At 39.3% G+C, this 12,373-nt stretch overlaps 1 protein-coding gene across 1 annotated transcript in view; it reads right to left on the reverse strand.

Annotated features, from left to right (window-relative positions):
- Positions 1-12,373, reverse strand: part of LOC115115274 (wnt inhibitory factor 1-like) — a 70,290-nt gene that overhangs the window by 23,057 nt on the left and 34,860 nt on the right.

Consider the following 12,373-nt stretch of genomic DNA (forward strand, 5'->3'; position numbering starts at 1 on the left):
CCAGCGCTCTACAACAGGGCCTGGTTTAAAGCAGACTGAAAACCAGAGCTCTACAACAGGGCCTGGTTTAAAGCAGACTGAAAAACAGCGCTCTACAACAGGGCCTGGTTTAAAGCAGACTGAAAACCAGCGCTCTACAACAGGGCCTGGTTCAAAGCAGACTGAAAACCAGCGCTCTACAACAGGGCCTGGTTTAAAGCAGACTGAAAACCAGAGCTCTACAACAGGGCCTGGTTTAAAGCAGACTGAAAACCAGAGCTCTACAACAGGGCCTGGTTTAAAGCAGACTGAAAACCATCTCCCTACAACAGGGCCTGGTTCAAAGCAGACTGAAAACCAGCGCTCTACAACAGGGCCTGGTTTAAAGCAGACTGAAAACCAGCGCTCTACAACAGGGCCTGGATCAAAGCAGACTGAAAACCAGTGCTCTACAACAGGGCCTGGTTCAAAGCAGACTGAAAACCATCTCCCTACAACAGGGCCTGGTTCAAAGCAGACTGAAAACCATCTCCCTACAACAGGGCCTGGTTCAAAGCAGACTGAAAACCAGCGCTCTACAACACAACATGAAGGAGAAGCCTTTGAGGTGGTAATGGTGGTCAACAGAGATGTCAAACTATCCTTCTTAGTCCCGTAGATCCATCGACGTGTGAGGAACCCTTGTTTCTGTCCAAAACGGCACCCCTATTCCCTACATAATGCACTACTTCTGACCAGAACCCTATATAGGGAATAGGGAGGGTACCTTAACACTGGCACCAGACAACATGTGGCCAGAGTCACAATAAGAAAACAATATATGTGGCTCAAAAAGCTCCCTATTCCAATTTAGTGCACTACTTTTGACCAGGTCCTATAATAGGACTCTGATTAAAAGTAGTGCACTATCTAGGGAATAGGGTACCATTTGGGATGTAACCAAGTTCCGCCACGACTCACTGAGACAACAGTTACAGAACAAAACTGGCACGACTTCTCACACTTGTCCTTTTCTTTGACAAACACAAGTGGGTGTCGAGGGAATTTGTGTTTGGTAAGACTTCACTCTATCCAAAGCTGGCACCAATATCGATTCTTGTTTACATTTAAGGAAAACGGATGAAACAAGTATAAAGTAGTGCTTGTCTCGTTCACTTATACAACGAGACCCATCTGGAGAAAAAGAAAGAGACGGAGGGATGAGTTTGGTTTCAGTTAACTCAGGATTCACTCCATCACTCTATCCAACACGAGGAACAGAGGGAGGGATGAGTCTGGTTTCAGTTAACTCAGGATTCACTCCATCACTCTATCCAACACGAGGAACAGAGGGAGGGATGAGTCTGGTTTCAGTTAACTCAGGATTCACTCCATCACTCTATCCAACACGAGGGACAGAGGGAGGGATGAGTCTGGTTTCAGTTAACTCAGGATTCACTCCATCACTCTATCCAACACGAGGAACAGAGGGAGGGATGAGTCTGGTTTCAGTTAACTCAGGATTCACTCCATCACTCTATCCAACACGAGGGACAGAGGGAGGGATGAGTCTGGTTTCAGTTAACTCAGGATTCACTCTATCCAACACGAGGGACAGAGGGAGGGATGAGTCTGGTTTCAGTTAACTCAGGATTCACTCCATCACTCTATCCAACACGAGGGACAGAGGGAGGGATGAGTCTGGTTTCAGTTAACTCAGGATTCACTCCATCACTCTATCCAACACGAGGGACAGAGGGAGGGATGAGTCTGGTTTCAGTTAACTCAGGATTCACTCCATCACTCTATCCAACACTGAGGACAGAGGGAGGGATGAGTCTGGTTTCAGTTAACTCAGGATTCACTCCATCACTCTATCCAACACGAGGGACAGAGGGAGGGATGAGTCTGGTTTCAGTTAACTCAGGATTCACTCCATCACTCTATCCAACACGAGGGACAGAGGGAGGGATGAGTCTGGTTTCAGTTAACTCAGGATTCACTCCATCACTCTATCCAACACGAGGGACAGAGGGAGGGATGAGTCTGGTTTCAGTTAACTCAGGATTCACTCTATCCAACACGAGGAACAGAGGAAGGGACTCTATTCTATTTCCTATATTGTGCACTACTGTTGACCAGGGACCATAGGGCACTACTGTTGACCAGGGACTATAGGGCACTGCTGTTGACCAGGGCCCATAGGGCACTACTGTTGACCAGGGACCATAGGGCACTGCTGTTGACCAGGGACCATAGTGCACTGCTGTTGACCAGGGACTATAGGGCACTACTGTTGACCAGGGACTATAGGGCACTGCTGTTGACCAGGGACCATAGGGCACTGCTGTTGACCAGGGACTATAGGGCACTACTGTTGACCAGGGACTATAGGGCACTGCTGTTGACCAGGGACTATAGGGCACTGCTGTTGACCAGGGACTATAGGGCACTGCTGTTGACCAGGGACTATAGGGCACTGCTGTTGACCAGGGACCATAGGGCACTACTGTTGACCAGGGACTATAGGGCACTGCTGTTGACCAGGGACCATAGGGCACTGCTGTTGACCAGGGACCATAGGGCACTGCTGTTGACCAGGGACCATAGGGCACTACTGTTGACCAGGGACCATAGGGCACTGCTGTTGACCAGGGACCATAGGGCACTACTGTTGACCAGGGACCATAGTGCACTGCTGTTGACCAGGGACTATAGGGCACTGCTGTTGACCAGGGACTATAGGGCACTACTGTTGACCAGGGACCATAGGGCACTGCTGTTGACCAGGGACTATAGGGCACTACTGTTGACCAGGGACCATAGGGCACTACTGTTGACCAGGGACTATAGGGCACTGCTGTTGACCAGGGACCATAGGGCACTACTGTTGACCAGGGACCATAGGGCACTACTGTTGACCAGGGACCATAGGGCACTGCTGTTGACCAGGGACCATAGGGCACTGCTGTTGACCAGGGACCATAGGGCACTACTGTTGACCAGGGACCATAGGGCACTACTGTTGACCAGGGACCATAAGGCACTACTGTTGACCAGGGACCATAGGGTACTACTGTTGAGCCTCTCGACTGTTGACCAGGGACCATAGTGCACTGCTGTTGAGCCTCTCTACTGTTGACCAGGGACTATAGGGCACTGCTGTTGAGCAGGGACTATAGGGCACTACTGTTGAGCCTCTCTACTGTTGACCAAGGGCCCACATCAAATCAAAAAGTTCATTTGTCACATGTGCCGAATAGAACCTTACAGAGAAATGCTGACTTACAGGCTCTAACCAACAGTGAAATGCTGACTTACAGGCTCTAACCAACAGTTACAGGCTCTAACCAACAGTGAAATGCTGACTTACAGGCTCTAACCAACAGTTACAGGCTCTAACCAACAGTGCAATGCTGACTTACAGGCTCTAACCAACAGTTACAGGCTCTAACCAACAGCTACAGGCTCTAACCAACAGCTACAGGCTCTAACCAACAGCTACAGGCTCTAACCAACAGTTACAGGCTCTAACCAACAGCTACAGGCTCTAACCAACAGTTACAGGCTCTAACCAACAGTTACAGGCTCTAACCAACAGTTACAGGCTCTAACCAACAGTTACAGGCTCTAACCAAAGTTCATTTGTTACAGGCAGACTAACCAACAGTTACAGGGTAACCAACAGTTACAGGGTAACCAACAGTTACAGGCTCTAACCAACAGTTACAGGCTCCTAACCAACAGTTACAGGCTCTAACCAACAGCTCTAACCAACAGTTACAGGCTCTAACAGGTTCTAACCAACAGTGACAGGCTCTAACCAACAGTTACAGGCTCTAACCAACAGTTACAGGCTCTAACCAACAGTTACAGACTCTAACCAACAGTTACAGGCTCTAACCAACAGTTACAGGCTCTAACCAACAGTTATAGGCTCTAACCAACAGTTACAGGCTCTAACCAACAGTTACAGGCTCTAACCAACAGTTACAGGCTCCAACCAACAGTGCAACAGGCTCTAACCAACAGTTACAGGCTCTAACCAACAGTTACAGGCTCTAACCAACAGTTACAGGCTCTAACCAACAGTTACAGACTCTAACCAACAGTTACAGACTCTAACCAACAGTTACAGACTCTAACCAACAGTTACAGGCTCTAACCAACAGTAACAGGCTCTAACCAACAGTGCAACAGACTCTAACCAACAGTTACAGACTCTAACCAACAGTTACAGACTCTAACCAACAGTTACAGACTCTAACCAACAGTTACAGACTCTAACCAACAGTTACAGGCTCTAACCAACAGTTACAGGCTCTAACCAACAGTTACAGGCTCTAACCAACAGTTACAGGCTCTAACCAACAGTTACAGGCTCTAACCAACAGTTACAGGCTCTAACCAACAGTTACAGGCTCTAACCAACAGTTACAGGCTCTAACCAACAGTTACAGACTCTAACCAACAGTTACAGGCTCTAACCAACAGTTACAGGCTCTAACCAACAGTTACAGGCTCTAACCACAGGCTCTAACCAACAGTTACAGGCTCTAACCAACAGTTACAGGCTCTAACCAACAGTTACAGGCTCTAACCAACAGTTACAGGCTCTAACCAACAGTTACAGACTCTAACCAACAGTTACAGGGTAACCAACAGTTACAGGCTCTAACCAACAGTTACAGGCTCTAACCAACAGTTACAGGCTCCAACCAACAGTTACAGGCTCTAACCAACAGTTACAGGCTCTAACCAACAGTTACAGGCTCTAACCAACAGTTACAGGCTCTAACCAACAGTTACAGGCTCTAACCAACAGTTACAGGCTCTAACCAACAGTTACAGGCTCTAACCAACAGTTACAGGCTCTAACCAACAGTTACAGGCTCTAACCAACAGTTACAGACTCTAACCAACAGTTACAGGCTCTAACCAACAGTTACAGACTCTAACCAACAGTTACAGACTCTAACCAACAGTTACAGACTCTAACCAACAGTTACAGGCTCTAACCAACAGTTACAGGCTCTAACCAACAGTTACAGGCTCTAACCAACAGCAACAGGCTCTAACCAACAGTGCAACAGACTCTAACCAACAGTTATATACAGTAGAGGTTATATACAGTAGAGAGGTTATATACAGTAGAGAGGCTATATACAGTAGAGAGGTTATATACAGTAGAGAGGTTATATACAGTAGAGAGGCTATATACAGTAGAGGTTATATACAGTAGAGAGGTTATATACAGTAGAGAGGTTATATACAGTAGAGAGGCTATATACAGTAGAGAGGCTATATACAGTAGAGAGGTTATATACAGTATACAGGTTATATACAGTAGAGAGGCTATATACAGTAGAGAGGTTATATACAGTAGAGAGGTTATATACAGTAGAGAGGCTTTATACAGTAGAGAGGCTTTATACAGTAGAGAGGTTATATACAGTAGAGAGGTTATATACAGTAGAGAGGTTATATACAGTAGAGAGGCTATATACAGTAGAGAGGCTATATACAGTAGAGAGGTTATATACAGTAGAGAGGTTATATACAGTAGAGAGGTTATATACAGTAGAGGTTATATACAGTAGAGAGGTTATATACAGTAGAGAGGTTATATACAGTAGAGAGGTTATATACAGTAGAGAGGTTATATACAGTAGAGGTTATATACAGTAGAGAGGTTATATACAGTAGAGAGGCTATATACAGTAGAGGTTATATACAGTAGAGAGGTTATATACAGTAGAGGTTATATACAGTAGAGGTTATATACAGTAGAGAGGTTATATACAGTAGAGGTTATATACAGTAGAGGTTATATACAGTAGAGAGGTTATATACAGTAGAGAGGTTATATACAGTAGAGGTTATATACAGTAGAGAGGTTATATACAGTAGAGGTTATATACAGTAGAGAGGTTATATACAGTAGAGGTTATATACAGTAGAGAGGTTATATACAGTAGAGGTTATATACAGTAGAGGTTATATACAGTAGAGGTTATATACAGTAGAGGTTATATACAGTAGAGAGGTTATATACAGTAGAGGTTATATACAGTAGAGAGGTTATATACAGTAGAGAGGTTATATACAGTAGAGGTTATATACAGTAGAGGTTATATACAGTAGAGAGGTTATATACAGTAGAGAGGTTATATACAGTAGAGGTTATATACAGTAGAGAGGTTATATACAGTAGAGAGGTTATATACAGTAGAGAGGTTATATACAGTAGAGAGGTTATATACAGTAGAGGTTATAGTAGAGAGGTTATATACAGTAGAGGTTATATACAGTAGAGAGGCTATATACAGTAGAGAGGTTATATACAGTACAGTAGAGGCTATATACAGTAGAGAGGTTATATACAGTAGAGGCTATATAGAGGTTATATACAGTAGAGAGGTTATATACAGTAGTAGAGGTTATATACAGTAGAGGTTATATACAGTAGAGAGGTTATATACAGTAGAGGTTATATACAGTAGAGAGGCTATATACAGTAGAGAGGTTATATACAGTAGAGGCTATATACAGTAGAGAGGTTATATACAGTAGAGGCTATATACAGTAGAGAGGTTATATACAGTAGAGGCTATATACAGTAGAGGTTATATACAGTAGAGGTTATATACAGTAGAGAGGTTATATACAGTAGAGGCTATATACAGTAGAGAGGTTATATACAGTAGAGAGGCTATATACAGTAGAGGTTATATACAGTAGAGGTTATATACAGTAGAGAGGTTATATACAGTAGAGGCTATATACAGTAGAGGTTATATACAGTAGAGGTTATATACAGTAGAGGTTATATACAGTAGAGGTTATATACAGTAGAGAGGTTATATACAGTAGAGGTACATAGTAGAGGCTATATACAGAGAGGTTATATACAGTAGAGGTTATATACAGTAGGTTATACAGTAGTAGAGGTTATATACAGTAGAGGTTATATACAGTAGAGAGGCTATATACAGTAGAGGTTATATACAGTAGAGGTTATATACAGTAGAGGTTATATACAGTAGAGAGGCTATATACAGTAGAGAGGCTATATACAGTAGAGAGGCTATATACAGTAGAGAGGTTATATACAGTAGAGGTTATATACAGTAGAGGTTATATACAGTAGAGGTTATATACAGTAGAGGTTATATACAGTAGAGAGGCTATATACAGTAGAGGTTATATACAGTAGAGGTTATATACAGTAGAGGTTATATACAGTAGAGAGGCTATATACAGTAGAGAGGTTATATACAGTAGAGGTTATATACAGTAGAGAGGCTATATACAGTAGAGAGGTTATATACAGTAGAGGTTATATACAGGTTATATACAGTAGAGGTTATATACAGTAGAGAGGTTATATACAGTAGAGAGGCTATATACAGTAGAGGTTATATACAGTAGAGGTTATATACAGTAGAGGTTATATACAGTAGAGGTTATATACAGTAGAGAGGTTATATACAGTAGAGAGGCTATATACAGTAGAGGTTATATACAGTAGAGAGGTTATATACAGTAGAGAGGTTATATACAGTAGAGAGGTTATATACAGTAGAGGTTATATACAGTAGAGAGGTTATATACAGTAGAGAGGCTATAGGTTATATACAGTTATATACAGTAGAGGTTTATATACAGTAGAGAGGTTATATACAGTAGAGAGGCTATATACAGTAGAGGCAGTAGAGGTTATATACAGGTAGTAGAGGTTATATACAGTAGAGGTTATATACAGTAGAGAGGTTATATACAGTAGAGGCTATATACAGTAGAGAGGTTATATACAGTAGAGGTTATATACAGTAGAGAGGTTATATACAGTAGAGAGGCTATATACAGTACAGTAGAGGTTATATACAGTAGAGGTTATATACAGTAGAGAGGTTATATACAGTAGAGAGGCTTTATACAGTAGAGAGGCTATATACAGTAGAGGTTATATACAGTAGAGGTTATATACAGTAGAGAGGCTATATACAGTAGAGGTTATATACAGTAGAGGTTATATACAGTAGAGAGGTTATATACAGTAGAGGTTATATACAGTAGAGAGGTTATATACAGTAGAGGTTATATACAGTAGAGGTTATATACAGTAGAGAGGCTATATACAGTAGAGGTTATATACAGTAGAGGTTATATACAGTAGAGGTTATATACAGTAGAGAGGTTATATACAGTAGAGGTTATATACAGTAGAGAGGCTATATACAGTAGAGGTTATATACAGTAGAGAGGTTATATACAGTAGAGGTTATATACAGTAGAGAGGTTATATACAGTAGAGGTTATATATATACAGTAGAGGTTATATACAGTAGAGGTTATATACAGTAGAGAGGCTATATACAGTAGAGGTTATATACAGTAGAGAGGTTATATACAGTAGAGGTTATATACAGTAGAGAGGTTATATACAGTAGAGAGGTTATATACAGTAGAGGTTATATACAGTAGAGAGGTTATATACAGTAGAGAGGTTATATACAGTAGAGGTTATATACAGTAGAGGTTATATACAGTAGAGGTTATATACAGGTTATATACAGTAGAGAGGTTATATACAGTAGAGAGGTTATATACAGTAGAGGTTATATTAGGTTATATACAGTAGAGGTTATATACAGTAGAGAGGTTATATACAGTAGAGGTTATATACAGTAGAGGTTATATACAGTAGAGAGGTTATATACAGTAGAGGTTATATACAGTAGAGAGGTTATATACAGTAGAGAGGTTATATACAGTAGAGGTTATATTAGGTTATATACAGTAGAGAGGCTATATACAGTAGAGGTTATATACAGTAGAGTTATATACAGTAGAGGTTATATACAGTAGAGAGGCTATATACAGTAGAGGTTATATACAGTAGAGGTTATATACAGTAGAGGTTATATACAGTAGAGGTTATATACAGTAGAGAGGTTATATACAGTAGAGGTTATATACAGTAGAGGTTATATACAGTAGAGAGGTTATATACAGTAGAGGTTATATACAGTAGAGAGGTTATATACAGTAGAGAGGTTATATACAGTAGAGGTTATATACAGTAGAGAGGTTATATACAGTAGAGGTTATATACAGTAGAGAGGTTATATACAGTAGAGAGGTTATATACAGTAGAGGTTATATACAGTAGAGAGGTTATATACAGTAGAGAGGTTATATACAGTAGAGAGGTTATATACAGTAGAGAGGTTATATACAGTAGAGGTTATATACAGGTTATATACACAGTACAGAGAGGTTATATACAGTAGAGAGGTTATATATATACAGTAGAGAGGTTATATACAGTAGAGGTTATATACAGTAGAGGTTATATACAGTAGAGAGGTTATATACAGTAGAGGTTATATACAGTAGAGAGGTTATATACAGTAGAGAGGTTATATACAGTAGAGAGGTTATATACAGTAGAGAGGTTATATACAGTAGAGGCTATATACAGTAGAGAGGTTATATACAGTAGAGAGGCTATATACAGTAGACAGTAGAGGTTATATACAGAGAGGCTATATACAGTAGAGGTTATATACAGTAGAGGTTATATACAGTAGAGAGGTTATATACAGTAGAGAGGTTATATACAGTAGAGGTTATATACAGTAGAGAGGTTATATACAGTAGAGAGGTTATATACAGTAGAGAGGTTATATACAGTAGAGAGGTTATATACAGTAGAGGTTATATACAGTAGAGAGGTTATATACAGTAGAGGTTATATACAGTAGAGGTTATATACAGTAGAGGCTATATACAGTAGAGAGGTTATATACAGTAGAGAGGTTATATACAGTAGAGGCTATATACAGTAGAGAGGTTATATACAGTAGAGAGGTTATATACAGTAGAGAGGTTATTATATACAGTAGAGAGGTTATATACAGTAGGCTATATACAGTAGAGAGGTTATATACAGTAGAGGCTATATACAGTAGAGAGGCTATATACAGTAGAGGCTATATACAGTAGAGAGGTTATATACAGTAGAGGTTATATACAGTAGAGGTTATATACAGTACAGTAGAGGTTATATACAGTAGAGAGGTTATATACAGTAGAGAGGTTATATACAGTAGAGGTTATATACAGTAGAGGTTATATACAGTAGAGAGGTTATATACAGTAGAGAGGGAGGTTATATACAGTAGAGGTTATATACAGTAGAGGTTATATACAGTAGAGAGGTTATATACAGTAGAGAGGTTATATACAGTAGAGGTTATATACAGTAGAGGCTATATACAGTAGAGAGGCTATATACAGTAGAGGTTATATACAGTAGAGGTTATATACAGTAGAGAGGCTATATACAGTAGAGGTTATATACAGTAGAGGTTATATACAGTAGAGGTTATATACAGTAGAGAGGTTATATACAGTAGAGAGGTTATATACAGTAGAGGTTATATACAGTAGAGAGGTTATATACAGTAGAGGTTATATACAGTAGAGAGGTTATATACAGTAGAGAGGTTATATACAGTAGAGGTTATATACAGTAGAGGCTATATACAGTAGAGAGGTTATATACAGTAGAGAGGTTATATACAGTAGAGAGGTTATATACAGTAGAGAGGTTATATACAGTAGAGAGGTTATATACAGTAGAGAGGTTATATACAGTAGAGAGGTTATATACAGTAGAGAGGCTATATACAGTAGAGAGGTTATATACAGTAGAGGCTATATACAGTAGAGAGGTTATATACAGTAGAGAGGTTATATACAGTAGAGGTTATATACAGTAGAGGCTATATACAGTAGAGAGGTTATATACAGTAGAGTACAGTAGAGGCTATATACAGTAGAGAGGTTATATACAGTAGAGGAGGTTATATACAGTAGAGGTTATATACAGTAGAGGTTATATACAGTAGAGAGGTTATATACAGTAGAGTTATATACAGAGGTTATATACAGGTTATATACAGTAGAGGTTATATACAGTAGAGAGGCTATATACAGTAGAGAGGTTATATACAGTAGAGAGGTTATATACAGTAGAGAGGTTATATACAGTAGAGGTTATATACAGTAGAGAGGTTATATACAGTAGAGAGGTTATATACAGTAGAGGTTATATACAGTAGAGAGGTTATATACAGTAGAGGTTATATACAGTTATATACAGTAGAGGTTATATACAGTAGAGGTTATATACAGTACAGTAGAGGTTATATACAGTAGAGAGGTTATATACAGTAGAGGTTATATACAGTAGAGGTTATATACAGTAGAGAGGCTATATACAGTAGAGAGGTTATATACAGTAGAGGTTATATACAGTAGAGAGGTTATATACAGTAGAGGTTATATACAGTAGAGGTTATATACAGTAGAGAGGTTATATACAGTAGAGAGGCTATATACAGTAGAGAGGTTATATACAGTAGAGGTTATATACAGTAGAGAGGTTATATACAGTAGAGAGGTTATATACAGTAGAGAGGTTATATACAGTAGAGAGGTTATATACAGTAGAGAGGTTATATACAGTAGAGGTTATATACAGTAGAGGTTATATACAGTAGAGGTTATATACAGTAGAGGTTATATACAGTAGAGAGGTTATATACAGTAGAGGTTATATACAGTAGAGAGGCTATATACAGTAGAGGTTATATACAGTAGAGAGGTTATATACAGTAGAGAGGTTATATACAGTAGAGGTTATATACAGTAGAGAGGTTATATACAGTAGAGAGGTTATATACAGTAGAGAGGTTATATACAGTAGAGGTTATATACAGTAGAGAGGTTATATACAGTAGAGAGGTTATATACAGTAGTAGAGGTTACAGTAGAGAGGCTATATACAGTAGAGGTTATATACAGTAGAGAGGTTATATACAGTACAGTAGAGGTTATATACAGTAGAGAGGTTATATACAGTAGAGGAGGCTATATACAGTAGAGGCTATATACAGTAGAGGTTATATACAGTAGAGAGGTTATATACAGTAGAGAGGCTATATACAGTAGAGAGGTTATATACAGTACAGTAGAGGTTATATACAGTAGAGGTTATATACAGTAGAGAGGTTATATACAGTAGAGGTTATATACAGTAGAGAGGTTATATACAGTAGAGGTTATATACAGTAGAGAGGTTATATACAGTAGAGGTTATATACAGTAGAGGTTATATACAGTAGAGAGGTTATATACAGTAGAGGTTATATACAGTAGAGGTTATATACAGTAGAGGTTATATACAGTAGAGAGGTTATATACAGTAGAGAGGTTATATTAGGTTATATACAGTAGAGGCTATATACAGTAGAGAGGTTATATACAGTACAGTAGAGGTTATATACAGTAGGAGAGGTTATATACAGTAGAGGTTATATACAGTAGAGGTTATATACAGTAG

This window comes from Oncorhynchus nerka, linkage group LG8, assembly GCF_034236695.1.
Source record: "Oncorhynchus nerka isolate Pitt River linkage group LG8, Oner_Uvic_2.0, whole genome shotgun sequence".
In the NCBI taxonomy this organism is placed as follows: Eukaryota; Metazoa; Chordata; class Actinopteri; order Salmoniformes; family Salmonidae; genus Oncorhynchus; species Oncorhynchus nerka.